General features: G+C 58.8%; 1 pseudogene; it reads left to right on the forward strand.

Annotated features, from left to right (window-relative positions):
- The first annotated feature begins 1,995 nt into the window (after positions 1-1,995).
- On the forward strand, positions 1,996-5,782 carry LOC128948118 (Fc receptor-like protein 2; annotated as a pseudogene).
- Positions 5,783-15,593: the final 9,811 nt, after the last annotated feature.

Genomic DNA, 15,593 nt, shown 5'->3' on the forward strand with positions numbered 1-15,593 from the left:
GTTGAGCCATATTTAGGAATTCTCCCCATTCTTCTCATTACCACCCTGAAACTTGAATGACTTCCCATGGATTCAGCTCCCAAAAGGGGAGAAGCTCTGTCCGTCCTTGGGACAGTGCACAGGAATCTGTGGAAATGCCTGTGTGTGCCTCAGGGTCTGATTCCCTGGTAAATCCACTCCAGCCTGCCCTGAATTCCCCTGCCTGGGCCTGGGCACTGCCCGCTCCTGCTGTGACACCCCTGTTCCCCAGCCCCTTGTGTGCAGCCCCTGCTCAATATTTCCACACTTTCCCCTCTCTTCTAGTGTGCACATCCAGAATGCCAACATTCTTTCTAGAAGGTCCCAAAGGGCTGGAGATTTTGTTCAAGATGGAGGATACAGGTTGTTGCGCAGATTGTTGTTGTCTTTGCAGTAGTTCTGGGGCTCTCTCAGTCCCTCGCTGAGAGGGACAAAATGATCAATTGCCACATTTCTGGACTGGTTCCCACACAGCTGCCTTTGCATGGTCATTTTCCAGCCAGCCCTGCTCTGAAAACCATCAAAGGCCCTCACAGAGCCGCTGCTTGATCTCTATTTGGGTTTTGTGCTTCTTGCAGAGCTGAGCAAACCACAGGCAGGCCTTTTCCCCCACAGAATTCTCACCTCTGCAGCAGCTCTAAGGCTGCCAGAATCAAAGCCAATGGGGCAGGGGGGACCCTCAGGTGCTGGCTGCCACCTGGGGCTGGCCAGAGCAGGGCTGGGCAGTGGCCATCCCTGTGCAGTGGGGCTGGGCCATGGCTGGGCCCCACACTTGCATTGACAGCGGTCCTCAGGATGTGCCACCCCTGGGACAGGCACCGGCCAGGAATGTGCAGGGACATTTCTGGAACTGCCACACCCGGGACAGGACACCTCCCATACCAGGATGTGTCACACCCTGGACTGGTTTCCCCCAGGTCATCCCCACAACAGGGACCTCACAGGGCAAGATCGTCCTGGATGTGCCCTCCCAGGACAGAGTCTGCCCCTCTTTGCCCTCTGACTCTCAGCACAAATGGTCTCTTCCTTTTTGTCCAGGAAAAAGAAAGTGAAAGTGTTGAGAGGGCGCAGCCCAACACCTCCATCCCCCACAGCATCCCCATCCTTCCCTGCTCTCCTTGCTCCCCATTATCCCCCTCCCCTGGCTCCCTCCAATGTGTTCCATGCTCAGGTGCTTCCTGGGATTGCTGAACCAGGAACTGGGGTTGAGGGGACATGGCATACAAGTGAGGAAAAAAAGGAAGAAAACAGAAATAAAGAAAGAAAAAATCAAGGGCAGGGGAGGGCATAGAAGCAGAGCTACCCAGGACCCCCATGTGATACCTGCACAAGGAATGAGCATCCCAAGGGGGCAACACCTGGCCATGGGCCACCCCAAAATCTGAGGCACCCAGGGAAGGAGCTGTGACCCCCATGCCCCCCCAGCCACTGCCCATCCCTGAAACCCACATTCATTTGGGACCCCAGTCATGGGAATCTGATTTCCTTTTGTCCCTCCTTCCCTAAGACCCCTTCCCTGGACTGCAATTCCTCACAATCTCCGACCACAAAGAACCCCATCCTGGTAATTCAGTCCCTGGGAGTCTCATTTCCTTGGGGACATTGAATCCCCCATGGGCCCCCATTCTCACAGGGTTCCCCTTTCCCCTGGCACCTCCATCCCTTGGCCCCCATCCCATGATCACAAATCCCTGGAGGCCACATTTTTCTGGCACCCTCATTCCCAAGTTTGAGTCCATCCATCCACTGGGACCTCCATTCCCATGGGACCCCATCTCTGGGCACCCCATTCCTCTGGACACCCATCCCTGGCTCCCTACATGACCTCAGACTCCAAATTCTGGCCCCACCATGTCCCACCATCACCCCCATGTCCCACAGGGTCCCCACCCTGCCCCCATCCTGTCCCCACCCTGCCCCCACCAAGGGCCACCTACGCATGGGGATGGCTTCCTTCCCCTTCATCCAAAGAGCCACCAGCCAGGGGAGCGGTGGCCACAGCAGCGAGTGACAGCCAGTGCACATGGCTGGGGACACTGGGATGGCTGGGAAGGTGGCACTGCTCCTGTGGGGTGAGTCCCCTGGGCACGGGCCTGACACCCTGGGGATGGGCCCTGGTGAGGCAGAGACTGGTGGGGAGGGGGAACAGGGGGGCTGTGGGGTCCCCTGAGGTCACAAAAGGCCGCAGAGCCAGAGCATGAGGTGACTAGGGCTGTGGGGACACGAGAGGGGGGACAATAACGGGGGACAGGGATTTGGGGAACTATCATGGGGCTTCTGGAGGTTACCACTGCAACCACTGCTGAGTTTCCATTTCTGGGTGTCCAATGTGTCCCTATGTCCTAACTGAGCAAGGGCTAGTTGGTGTGTTTCTGTCCCCAAGGGGTCCTTGCCACACTATGACAGTTTATGGACAGCCCCCACACCCTGTCCCTCCCTGCCAATGTCCATGTGATGCCACCCTCACCCAGCCCTGTCTCTTCTCCCTTCCAGCCCAGACCCTCGGCCTCGCTGGTGAGTCCTCGGGGGATGCCATGGCCCTTCCTGCTGTTCCCAGCCCCACGCTGGCCCTGGCAGGCTGGTGTCCCCTGTCACCCACAGGTGCCCAGACCACCCAGCTCCTGGTGGAGCCCTCCTGGAGGCCGGCAGCGCTGTGGGACCGGGTGACACTGACCTGCCAGGGCTCGGGCACTGCCCCTGCCACAACCTGGTACAAGGACGGGCAGCGCTGGGGGCAGGAGGGACCAGATCACTTCACTGTCACTGAGAGTGGCACCTACACGTGTGACAGACCCGGCACCGGGCACAGCCCCTCTGTGACAGTCTCAAATGGTGAGAGGGGTTTGGGTGTCTCCAGCCTCGTACCTGTGGGGACCCCAAGGTGTCTGGGTGGGCTCTGCTCCATGGGTCACCTCCTGTGTGACCAGAGCCCATCCCCTGTACACGGGGAGATCCCAGAGCGTCTCAGAGTGGAGGGACCCCAGTTCTGGATTCAGGGAACCCTGCTGCTCTGGATGTGTTCCAATTCAAGGGTCCTTGAGAAAATGGAATGCCACAGGTGTCCTAAGACTCCCATGTTCCACAGCCCGACTGGTGCTGCAGGCGCCGGCGCAGGAGCTGCTGGAGGGGGACAAGGTGACACTGCGCTACCGGGGCTGGGCGAACATGTCAGTCACTGGGGTGCGATTCTACCATGGGGACAAGGAGGTGGAGACGTCCCTCAATGAGACCGAGCTGTCCCTGTCCCCTCTGCAGCTGAACCACAGTGGTCGCTACAGCTGCAGGGGCCAGGTGGACTCCAAGGTGGCACCGTGGGCGCACTCGGCTTCAGTGACAGTGACAGTGCACGGTGAGCACCCCACAGCCACCACCCTGACACCCTCACAGCCCCTCCCCAGGGACTTGGGCTCACAAATCTCCCTCCCCTCTCCTTTCCAGAGCTCTTCTCAGTGCCGGTGCTGGAGGGTCCCCCTTATCTTACTGTGGGATCCCCCCTGACTTTCAGCTGCCTCAGCACCCCCAGTCCCCTGCGGCCCCGAGCTCCCCTCCTGTACCTGCTCTACCGGGATGGGCAGGTGGTGGGGGGCCCACAGGGGTCCCCGCAGCTGCTGGTGCCTGCCGTGGGGGTCTCCCACTCGGGGAATTACAGCTGCCAGGTGCAATCCGATGGGGGGGCCGTGCGGAAGAGCAGCGCCCGGCTCCTTGTCACGGTGTGCAGTGAGTGCGGGGATGGGCACAGGGAGCCCCCACAGCCTCCTCGGGGCCCCCTGCCCTGTCTGGGGATCCCCATAACTACCCGGGTCCCCCATCCTTTTCTGGGTACCTCACCAGATCCCCTAGCCCTATGTGGGTTCCCCCATCTTTCCTGTAATCTTTTTCCACGTCCCCTCATTCCTGCTGGGGTCACCCTCTGTGTCCCCCCATTCCTCACTGGAATCCCGTCATCTGTCCCTGATTCAACCTCAGCCCTCTCTGATCTCCCTCCATGGTCCTCAAGTCTCATCATTCCCTCCCTGGTTTTACATACTCTTCCTGGTGTCTCCCCATCTTCCTCTCCAGGTTACTCATCCTTGAGCCCTCCATCATTCCTTGGGGTCCCATTCCAAGCTCCCCTCCTATCTCTGTGCCTCCTTTTCCTCACTGGGGTCCCACTTCCCCTCTCCCATCCCTCCCCACACGGGTCTCTCACTGTTCCCTGGTGTCCCCCCATCCAAGGTGTCCCGCCCTTGGGGGTGTCCCTGTCAGTGCAGCCCCCTGGGGGACAGGTGGCATTCAGGGACTGACTGGTCCTGAGCTACATGGTGGCTGCGGGTCCCCTGTCCTTCTCCTGGCACCGGGAGGGCTTGGGGGCGCTGCTGGGAACCGGCCCCCGCCTGGAGCTGTGCCATGCTGGGGACAATGACAGCGGCCAGTACCGGTGCTGGGTCAGCGACGGGGACAGCGTGGCTGAGAGTGACCCCCTGAATGTCACCGTACTGGGCAAGCAGGACCCTCGGACTGGGAGTGACCCCTCCCATGGCACCCCCATCCCACCTGCCCTCTGCCAGCCTTATCTCTGTCCCCACAGTGCCTGTGGCCAATGCCACCATCACCCCCGGTCCCCTGTCACACCAGGTGCATGCTGGTGAGCCCGTGACCCTGCACTGCTCAGTGCAGGTGGACTCAGCCCCTGTCACCTTCACCTGGCTGCACAACAGGCAGGAGGTGGCCCGGGGTCCCCTCCTGGAGCTTGGAGCTGTTGATGTGGGACATTCGGGTACCTACCAGTGCGTGGCCACCAACCAGCTGGGACAGGACGGGCACCGCGTGTTCCGGGCACTCAGCCCAGAGCTGGTCCTGGCTGTGACAGCGCGGGGACACAGGGACACAGGTGGGGTCACACTGGGTCACACGGGGGGTGCAGGACTCCTGGGCATCTGGGTGACACCAATGTGTCTCTCTCTGTCCCCAGCAGTGGCTCTAGGGCTCAGTGGGTCCCTGCTGTTCCTGCTCCTGGCTGTCATCGGGGGCTGTTACCAGTGGCACTGCTGTGGTGGGTGACAATACGGGGGGATGGGGTTCCCAGGGATTGGGGTGAAGCCCCCCAGTGTATGGGGGCCATAGGGTGGCACCAACAGCTCCTGACTTGGGAGAAACTGAGCCTGCAGAGACCTCAGCTTGGGGTCCTGGAGGATTTGGGGAGGTTCTGAGGAGTTGTGCAGGGAAGTTGGGGGTTCTGTAAGGGGTTTTGTGGGAGCTTTTGGGACTCTGGGGTCTCAGTGGATTGAAAGGTTGGTTTAATGTATTTTGGGACTTTCAAAGATGCTTGAGGGTCCCAGGGACAGTCAAGGGTCCCGATGGTGTTCAGAAGCCCTGAGAACCTCAGCGTCACCCTTCATTCTTTTCTTTTGCAGCCTTCAGGAAACAGCAAGAAAGGTGAGTGAAGGACTCCAGGTTTGAACCTCCATTTTACCCCCACAACAAAACCTCCCCATGCCCACAGACACCCCCTTATCCCTGCAGGGCTCCCACAGAGCCCTCGGACCCCCCAGAGGCGGGGGAGGTGCTTTACAGTGATGTCGTGAGCACCAAGAAGGCAGGTGGTGAGTACAGGGGGGACACGGGGGACATCACACACGGGTGTCACCCTCAATCCAGGTCCCCACAACCGGTGTCTCCCACAGGGCCCCCCCGCGCCACATCCTCCCAGGTGACCTACGCAGAGCTGCCAGGACCCCACTGGAGACAGCGGGACCCCAGTGACATCTGCGAGAACTTGCTGTGACACTGAGGGCACAGGGTGCACTGGGGTCCCTGCCCAAGGGCATCCCCAGCTCCCATGGGTGCCCATTGTGCCCAGGGAGTGGCCACGAGTGGGGGCTCCCATGTGGGGCTGCCGGGCTCCCTGTTCAAGTGCTCCCAGTGCTCCCAGTACCCCCAGGGGCTCCCCATTTCCTCCTCTACTACCAGGAGGCACAGGACCCCTGTCCCTTTTACTGGACCCAAATATCAGCTTTTTGATTAAACCAGAAGAAACAGTTTTTGTTTGTTTAGCTCTGCCCTGTTTGGCTCAGGAAGGAGGAGGGTCCCGCCTGGTTGTTGAACCAATACTTCTCAGTTCTCAAGATTCAGAATTCAAAGGGTCACAAAAGGAACAATTTCCAGGGAAAGCACCCAACAAGGAACAAACCCCAGAGGTTGCCTCTGGCACGATTCCTCCACCAGGAGGAACCTGGCAGGTCCCAGAACTTCACTGCTCTGATGGCCAAAGTGGCATTTAGGAGGCTCTGGATTCTCTTGTCCCCTGTCCCAAACCCCTCCTCTCCTGTGTTTGCCCAACAATGATGTCAGAAAGGCCCTGTGGGGATTCCAGAGCCTCCCCCTTTGCCAGGGGAGTCAGGATCAGGCCATGGCACAGGGTGGGGTGTCAGAGACAGGAAAAGTTTGATGTCTGGAGACATTTTTGAACACCTATGTCTGGCAGGGGTGGGCCAGACCTTGCTTTTGCTGAGACAGGGCCCTGTCTGTCCATCAGTCTGTCAGCCATGGCACACTGGGGACATTGTGACACTCTGCCAAAGCCAGCTTCTGAGTGGCCAGGAGACCAGAAGTGCCAGCTGGGGAGAGGGCGCTTGGTGGCCCAACTGGCGTAAAGGGCAGAGCATGAGGTGGCACAGTTCCTGACCCTGTCTTCAGTTGAGGTCTCTGTCCCATCCACACTGGAACCCAGGATTTGACCGCTCGTTTAAATGAGAAATATTTGCCAAGGAACGTGGGAATGTTCCTGGAATGGAAAGAAGACCCATGCCTAAAACTTCTATTAATTTCAAAAATGATGGGGCTTCCAGACCAAAGTGTTGGAGAATGAATAACAGCTCTTTACTGGGAAAGTGATAAACGAGAACAGAACAAACAACACAAACCAACAACTTTCCCTCCTGCTCAGCGCTGTTGGTTTTTGTGGCAGTTATATCCGCGGCCAGCAGGGGGCGCTGCAGGGAGCACTCCCAGCCAACAGGGGGCGCCCCGGTCCAGCTCCATCCCCTCAGGGGCCATGGCGGCCTCGGACGGGAGGCAGGAGGGGAAATTGCTCCTTTTGCAAACTCACAGGCACCAATCGGTCCCGGCACCACCACCGGCAGCGGGCAGAAGCCTCCAAGGCAGCAGGTTGGATCCCAGTGCCCACTGGCAGCGTAGCGTGTCCCGGGGTCAGGTACATGCCCTGCACAAAAACCGCAACCACTGTCTATGATCCCGGAGGGAAGGAAGGCAGCGCCTGACATGTCTCAGGTCCACAACATCACTTCTGATCGCTTTACAGCCTTTCATTCCCTTTTCCTCCTTCAGCCTGGGTACAGCAGCTCTGGGAATGTTGAATTTCCCTGGGATGCTGAGGAAAGCTCGTGCTCAGTGCTGACTCTGCCAGGGCTCCTCAGGTGGCTGCAGAGCACATTTGGATTTCCTGCTCCTCCTGGGCCACTGCTGGTTCTGACACAGCCGCTGCAGGGGAGGAGGAGGAGAGCAGAGGCACAGTCCTAAGGGCTCTACAGCTGCAGCTGGAGCACAGAGATAGCCAGGGCTGGGAGCTGTGCTTTGGGAGGGCAAAATGGGGCTAAATTGGAGCTGTTTGGGCCAATGCCCCTGTTCTGCTCCAGACGCTGCAGACCCTTCAGGAGGTGTTGTAATTATTGTTGGGATTCCTGAAGGTCTGCTGTGTTCCTAAAGCATCCCTGTGCACAAACAGAGGGCTCCACTGCCTCTCCCAGGGATTTTGGAATTCTGTGGCTGAGGCGGGAGCGGCTGGATGAGGTGGCCCACGGGAGCAGCACCCGGCCATGCAGGTGGAGCAGGAGTTCCAGGAATTCCGCAGGGTGCTCAGGTGAGGCCCACGGGGGCCGGGCCATGGTGGGACACAACTTGACATTCCTGTTCCCCCCAGATTTTGAGACAGAGCAGTTACACCCATAAGGCTCCCAAACACCTCAGGGTCTAGGCACAGCCTCAAAGGACGTCCCAGCCCAGGCCTTGGGGATGATTCGGATACTCCTGGGCTCGTTCCCGACAAAGGGCAGCGCTCCAGGAGCGGTGGGCACATCCCAAAGGAGTAGCCCGGGGCTGTTGGAGCCCGAGTGCTGCAGGCAAGGACAGCGTGAGGGAGCCGGGCTCCGCTCAGCTGGCGCTGCTCCAGGAACATCTCATCCTGCAGGAGCTCGGCAGCCTCTGACGGTGCCGGCCCCGGGGCTGTCGGGGGCTGCAGCCAGAGGGGCCGGGGGCAGTGGGTGGGAGGGGCTGGGATGGAGGGACCAGGACCCCACTGGGGAGCCCCGAGCATGGAGGGAGGGAAACGGCGGAGGGGAGACCCCGGGACAGGGGGGAGCAGAGACCCTGCGGTGGGGTCTGCAGAAAGGAGGGACCGCAATGGTGGTTCTGGAGCACCGGGAAGGGGCCCAGCTGCCATCACGCTGCAAGTGCCAGGACGGTGACGGGGTGTCCGAACCGACTGTGGCAGCGTGTCCGAAGCCACTGTCGCGATGTGTCGGGACCGAGCGTTGCCAGGGTAAGGCCCCCTACAGCTCTGGGAAGTGGAGGGGTACTAACCTGGAAGGTGTGCAGCAGGTGTGGGGCAGAGCCCTGTCTATTCCCTGTGCCCTGTGCAGGTGAGGAGAGCAGGGATGGAGCAGCTTTGGTGACACCTGTAATCGAGACAGGGTCCCTGCCCACAGCCCCACCATGGCCGCGGGGTAAACCCCCTGCTCAACATTTCCATCCTTTTCTCTCTTGTCTCACAACTGAGCCAGAACCCAAAAATACTTTCCAGGATGTTCTAAAGGGCTGCAGGTTTGAGACAGGAAGGGGGAGGAGGGTCCTGGTCAGATTGTTGAGCAGATTGTTGTTGTCTTTGCAGGATTTTCGGGTCTCTCCCAGTCCCTTGCCTAGAATGATAAAGTGATCAGTTGCTGCATTTCTGGACTGGTTCCCCTACAGGTACCCTTGTAGGGGTAGTTTCCAGCCAGCCCTGCTCTGGAAACCATCACAGGCCCTCTCAGTGACACTGCTTGGGCTCCTTTTGGGTTTTGTGCTTCATGCAGGGCTGAGCAAACCACAGGCAGGCCTTTTTCCCCACTGGATTCTCATCTTTGCAGCATGTGAAAACCACGTTCTTTCTTCTGTGAAAATTTTAGAAGTTTAATAAAGGACAATAGGAGACAAGGATCATAGAGCAAAGGTTGTTATGGGTGGGTGCATCTTGGCACTCAGCCAAGAGCACACTGTTCTCTTCCAGGATACCTCTTGGATACCTTTTCCCTTAGATCAGCCTATTGCATATTCATAGACACTTATGCATAGAAAACTTTTTCCCCAAGCTAATTTACATTCCAAGAATTGTTTAGCTGGGCTCCTCCTTGGATCTCCCTTTTTAGAGCATTATTCCTTGGTTGTGCATTTAGCTGTTTCTTATAATCATCTTCATTTCTGGGCCTGGGTCCACACTGTCTTCAGGCGGTGAGTGCTGATAGTTGGCATATCTGTAGCAGGTGTCCTCATCCTGTCTTCATCAGATGTTATCCCATCCAAGCAGGACTTTTTTCACAAGCATCCTTATATCAGCAATTTCACAAAACTTAATTAACAACAGACATAAAAACTATGTCTTTGTAACAAAGTTACTTTAACATTACATATATAAATTCAATTTTATTATTTGTAAAATTCCAGTAATATAATATGTATTTACAATACTTGGTGAGAGGGACAAAGTGATCAATTGCTGCATTTCTGGACTGGCTCCCCCTCAATGTCTCTGCAGTGGGGTTTCCAGCCAGCCCTGCTCTGAAAACCATCACAGGCCCTCACAGAGACACTGCTTGGGCTCTCTTTGGGGTTTGTGCTTCTTGCAGAGCTGAGCAAACCACAGGCAGGCCTTTTTCCCCCAAAAAATTCTCACCTCTGCAGCAGCTCTAAAGCTGTCAGAATCAAAGCCAAGGGGGCAGGGGGGACCCTCAGGTGCTGGCTGCCACCTGGGGCTGGAGAGAGCAGGGCTGGGCAGTGGCCATCCCTGTGCAGTGGGGCTGGGCCATGGCTGGGCCCCACCCTTGGATGGCCACTGGCTTCAAGGAGCAGGAATTTGGGAGCTCCTTCCTGCTCAGGGCTCCATTCCCCAGTGGCTCTTGCTGGCTCAGATCCTGCAGGGTCGAGCAAGAATGGAGCAGTTTGGAAACACCAAGAGCTGCTATCCCCCAGGACAGGAGCCCCTTGTCCAGCATGTGCCCCCCCTGGGACAGGATCACCCCAGGACAGGAGCCCCCTTTATTTGCTCCCCCCCCAGCCCCAGGGCAGAACCCTCCTCCCATGTGACACTCAGCACAAACAGCCTGTTCCATCTGCTGCAGGAGAGAGAATGTGAAAGTGTAGGCAGAGGAAAAGCTGCACTCCTCCATCCCCCACAGCCTCCCCAGCCCTCCCTGCAGACCCCTCACCCCTGCTTCCCTCACCCTAGGCTTCCCCCAACAGGTTCCCTGCTCAGGAGCTCCCCAGGATCACGAAGGCATGAACTGGCAGGTTGTGAAATTGAGGGATAAAAGGAAGGAAATGGAAATGAAGAACGGGAAATGCCCCTGGAGGTTGTGGTGGCACAGACCCAGAGCTCCTCTGAATCCTGTCTTGTTGCCCCCCCCAAATCACGGGCAACCAGGCAGGCAGCGCTAGCCTCTGAGTCTTCCCAAAATCTGAGGCACCCAGGGAAGGAGCTGTGACCCACATGCACATCCCATCACTGTCCATCCCTGGCAAACTCATTCCCCTGGGAAGCTGACCATGGGACCCCCATTCCTTCTGTCTCCCCTTTCCTGAGACCCCCATCCCAGGGCTGCCATTGCCCAGGAACTCCATGGCCCAGGACCCCATTCCCAAGGAACCCTCTCCCATTCATTCCATGCCCTGAAATCCCCATTCCCCCAGGACCTTAATTCTCCCAGGTCCCCCCATTACCCCTGCATCCATCCCTGGCACAAAAATCCCTTGATGAGGGATTTATTACAATTAAAATATTTTCTTATATACCCTTTTAATGTTTGAAATGTACTTTACCTTTCTCCTAGTCTCATCTCAAAACAAAAAAAGAAATAAATACATTCTGATAAATGCACTAATAATTAACCAATACTAAACCCACCACACTAATTATTACATTACCCAAAATATCTCAAATTAGCAAACTAAAACCATGACACCAAATCCCTGGAGCTCACCCTCCCCTGGGACTCCCATCCCTGAGTCCCCCCAGCCCTGGGGACCCCCATTCCCATTGCACCCCCATCTCCTGTGCCTCCCCCTCCTCATGACCCCAATTCCCCATGGACCCATTCCCTGGACCCCCATTCCCTGGACTCCCCATTCCCCTGGACACCAAATCCTTGGCTCCCCAAACCCGCTGTGCCCCTCTGCTCCTGGGAAGTCCTTGTCCCACCAACCTTGGGTGGGACAGCCTTGTCCCCAGCATGTCCCCACCCGGCCCACAGCCTGTCCCCAGCTTGTGGCCACCCTGCCCCCACTAGGTGCCACCTACACATGGGAACAGATGTGACCTCGCTTCCTTCCCCTTCATCCAAAGAGCCGCCAGCCAGGGGAGCAGTGGCCACAGCAGCGAGTGACAACCAGTGCACATGGCTGGATCACTGGGATGGCTGGGAAGGTGGCACTGCTCCTGTGGGGTGAGTGCCCCGGGCACGGGCCAGACTGGTAGTACCCCGGGGATGGGCACTGTTGAGGCAGAGAGGGGTGAGGAGGGAGCAGAGGGGAGCTACAGGGTTCCCTGAGGTTCCCAATGCCAGCAGAGCCAGAGCATGAAGTGACCAGGGTCATGGGGTGGGGGGAGACAGGACAGGGTGAACAGGGCTGGAGGGATAGGAATGTGGGGAGAGGAATCCTGGGGCTGGGGCAGCTGTGGGGACAGGGACACAAGGATGCAGGGATGCAGGGACAGGGAGAAGAAGACAAGCACAATGTGGATGAGCCATGGAAAAAGAGGCCATGGGGCTGTCGGGGGAGACCTGTGCTAGCACAGTGTCCCCATCGAGACATCTGTGCCACACCAATTTCCTCAGGGGGACAGTTCAAGGGCAGCCCCTATGAACCATTCCGCTGTGCACATCTGTCCCCATGATGCCACACTCACTGAGCCCTGTCCCTTCTCCCTTTCAGCCCAGACCCTTGGTCTTGCTGGTGAGTCCTCGGGGGATGCCATGGCCCCACCTTGCTGTGCCCAGCCCCACACAGGCCCTGGCAGACTGGTGTCCTCTGTCACCCACAGGTTCCCAGACCACCCAGCTCCTGGTGGAGCACCCCTGAATGCCGGCGGTGCTGTGGGACCATGTGACACTGACCTGCCAGGGCTCAGGGAATACTGGTGTCACCACCTGGTACAAGGACGGGCAGCGCTGGAGGCAGGAGAGACACAACCACCTCACTGTCACTGAGAAAGGCAACTACACGTGTGAGAGACCCGGCACTGGGCTCAGCCCTCCTGTGACAGTCTTAGATGGTGAGGGTGGTTTGGATGTCCCCATCCTGGCATCAACATTGACCCTGGGGCTCTGGGTGGGCTCTGCTCCATTGGTCACCTCCTGTGTGACCAGAGCCTGTCCCCTACTCTGGGGGCATCCCAGAGCATCCCAGTGCTGGAAGACCCTGTTTGTGGATTTGGGGATCCCTGGTGTGCTGTGTGTGAGCCAATATGGGGGTTGCGATGGCATTGGGACCCGCCAGGTCCCCGCAGAGTAAGAGGACCCCTGTGTCCCACAGCCCCATTGGTGCTGCAGGTGCCGGCACAGGCACTGCTGGAGGGGGACACGGTGACACTGCGCTGCCGGCGCTGGCGGGAAAACCCAGTCAGCTCAGTGCTCTTCTACCACGAGGAGAAGAAACTGCAGGAGCTCCGCGATGGGACTGAGCTGTCCCTGTCCCCTCTGCAGCTGCAACACAGCGGCCGCTACAGCTGCAGGGGCTGGGTGAAATCCACGGTATCACGAGGATGGGAGAAGTTGGAATCAGTGACAGTGACAGTGCACGGTGAGCACTCCACAACTGTCACTCCAACCCCCCTAAGGCCCTTCCCTAGTGACTCGGGCTCACAAATCTCCCTCCCCTCTCCTTTCCAGAGCTTTTTACGGTGCTGGAAGTTCACCCTGAGCCCACCAATGGGGCCCCCCTGACTTTCAGCTGCCTCAGCACCACCAGCCCCCTGCAGCCCCGAGCCCCCCTCCTGCACATGTTCTACCGGGACGGGCAGGTGCTGGGGGGCCCACAGGGGTCCCCGCAGCTGTTGGTGCCTGCCGTGGGGGTCTCTCACTCAGGGAATTCCAGCTGCCAGGTGCGTTCCGAGGGGGGGACCGTGCGGAAGAGCAGCGCCCGGCTCCTTATCACGGTGCGCAGTGAGTGCGGGGATGGGCACGGGGAGCCTCCACAGCGTACTCGGGTCTCCTGCCTGGGTACCTCCATTACTGCCCCATTCCCCCCATCCCTCACTGGGTCCCCTCACCCATCTCTAAGTCAACCCCACCCCTCTCTGCTCTTTTCCCGCAGTCCCCAATTCCCACCATACCCTCTCTGGGTCTCCATACCCGCACTGGGGTCCTCCCAACTCCTGCTCCATGTGTCCCCTCATTAAACCCCCCATCCTTCCTTGGGGTACCTATCCAAGACCCCCTCGCCCCAGCTCTGCACCTCCTCTCCTCTCCCTCACTGGGATCTCCCTGCCCCTCCCTGACCTCTCCCCAAGTCCCTCAGTGTCCCCTCGTGTCACCCACTCCCGCAGGGGTTCTGCTCTCGGGGGTGTCTCTGTCAGCAAAGCCTTGTGCTGAGCTGCACAGTGGCCACACGGACAGGCCACCTGTCCAATTCCTGGCACCGGGAGGGCTCGGGGGCACCGCTTGGCACTGGCCCCACCTGGAGCTGCACCACACTGGGGACAATGGCAGCGGCCACTGCCAGTGCGGGGAAAGCATGGCTGAGAGTGTCCCCCTGAATGTCACTGTCCTTTGTGAGTGAGACCCTCAGACTGGGGGTGACCCCATCCATTCACCTCACCTCACCTCGCAGAGAGGTGCCAGCCCTCTCTGCGTCCCCACAGTGCCCGTGGCCAATGCCACAATCACCCCCAGTCCCCTGTCACACCAGGTGCATGCTGGTGAGCCTGTGACCCTGCGCTGCTCTGTGCAGGTGGGCTCAGCCCCTGTCACCCTCACCTGGCTGCACAATGGGCAGGCGGTGGCCCAGGGTCCCCTCCTGGAGCTCAGGGCTGTCGATGTGGGACATTCGGGCCCCTACCAGTGCATGGTCACCAACCAACAGGACGGGCGCCAGGCACTCAGTTCAGAGCTGGCCCTGGAGGTGACAACACAGGAACAGGGCACAGGTAGGGTCACACAGGGTCACATGGGGACTTCAGGACCCCCGGGGTTCTGGGTGACCCCAAGGTGTCCCTCTCTGTCCCCAGCAGTGGCCGCAGGGGTCTGTGGGTCCCTCCTGTTCCTGATTCTGCTCCTGGCTGTCATTGGAGGCTGGCACTGGTGGCACCACCCAGGTGGGTGACAATGGAGGGGGAATGGGGGTCCCAGGGATTGGGGTGAAGCCCCCACAGAGTTCAGGGTCCAGAGGGTGGCACCAACAGCTCCTGACTTGGGTGAAGCTGAATCCCCAGAGATCTCACCTGGAGGTCCTGGGGGATTTGGGGAGGTCCTGCAGGGTAGTGCAGGGTCATTGGGGGTTCTGTCAGAGGTTTGGAGGAGTTTGGGGGCTCAGTGGATTCAGTGGGTGATTCAAGGCACATTTGGAGCTTCAGGGATGCACGAGGCTCCTGGGGGCAGTCAGAGATCTCAAGGGTGTTCAGGGGCCCTGAGGACTCCATAGTCATCCCTCCCCCCTTTCCTTTGCAGCCCTCAGGAAACAGCAGGAAAGGTGAGTGGGGGGTCCAGGCCTGAACCCCCATTTTATGTTCATTACAACCCCCAACATCCCCACAGACACCCCCTTATCCTTCCAGGGGCCCCCCAGTGCCCTCGGCCCCTCCAGAGGCAGGGGAGGTGCTGTACAGCCAGGTCATGCGAAACAAGAAGGCAGGGGGTGAGTACAGGTGGGGGGACAGGGACATGTCACCCTAGGGGTGTCACCTCCCATCCAGCTTCCCCCACCCGGTGTCTCTTGCAGTGCCTCTCTGTGCCACATCTATCCCAGTGACCAATGCAGAACTGCCAGGACCCCATGGGCAACAGCAGAACTCCAGTGACATCTACGAGAACATGCTGTGACACTGGGGGCACTGAGGGCACTGGAGATCCCTGCCTGAGGGCACCTCCCACTGTGTGTCCTCCCCCCAGCTCCTATGGATGCCCACCGTGCCATGGGGGGGGGGGGGGGGGGGTCCCATGTGGGGCTGCCCAGAGCTCCCCGTTCCAGTGCTCCCAGTGCTCCCAGTACCCCCAGGAGCTCCCCATTCCCTCCCCCAGTATCAGGGGGCACAGCATCACTGTCCCTCTTATGGGACACAAAACACATCTTTTTTGTTAAACCAGGAGAAATGGTTTTTGTTTGTTCAGCTC

This window comes from Melozone crissalis, unplaced genomic scaffold (assembly GCF_028551555.1).
Source record: "Melozone crissalis strain CALT ecotype California unplaced genomic scaffold, PUWL_Pcris_2 ptg000114l_1, whole genome shotgun sequence".
Taxonomy (NCBI): Eukaryota; Metazoa; Chordata; class Aves; order Passeriformes; family Passerellidae; genus Melozone; species Melozone crissalis.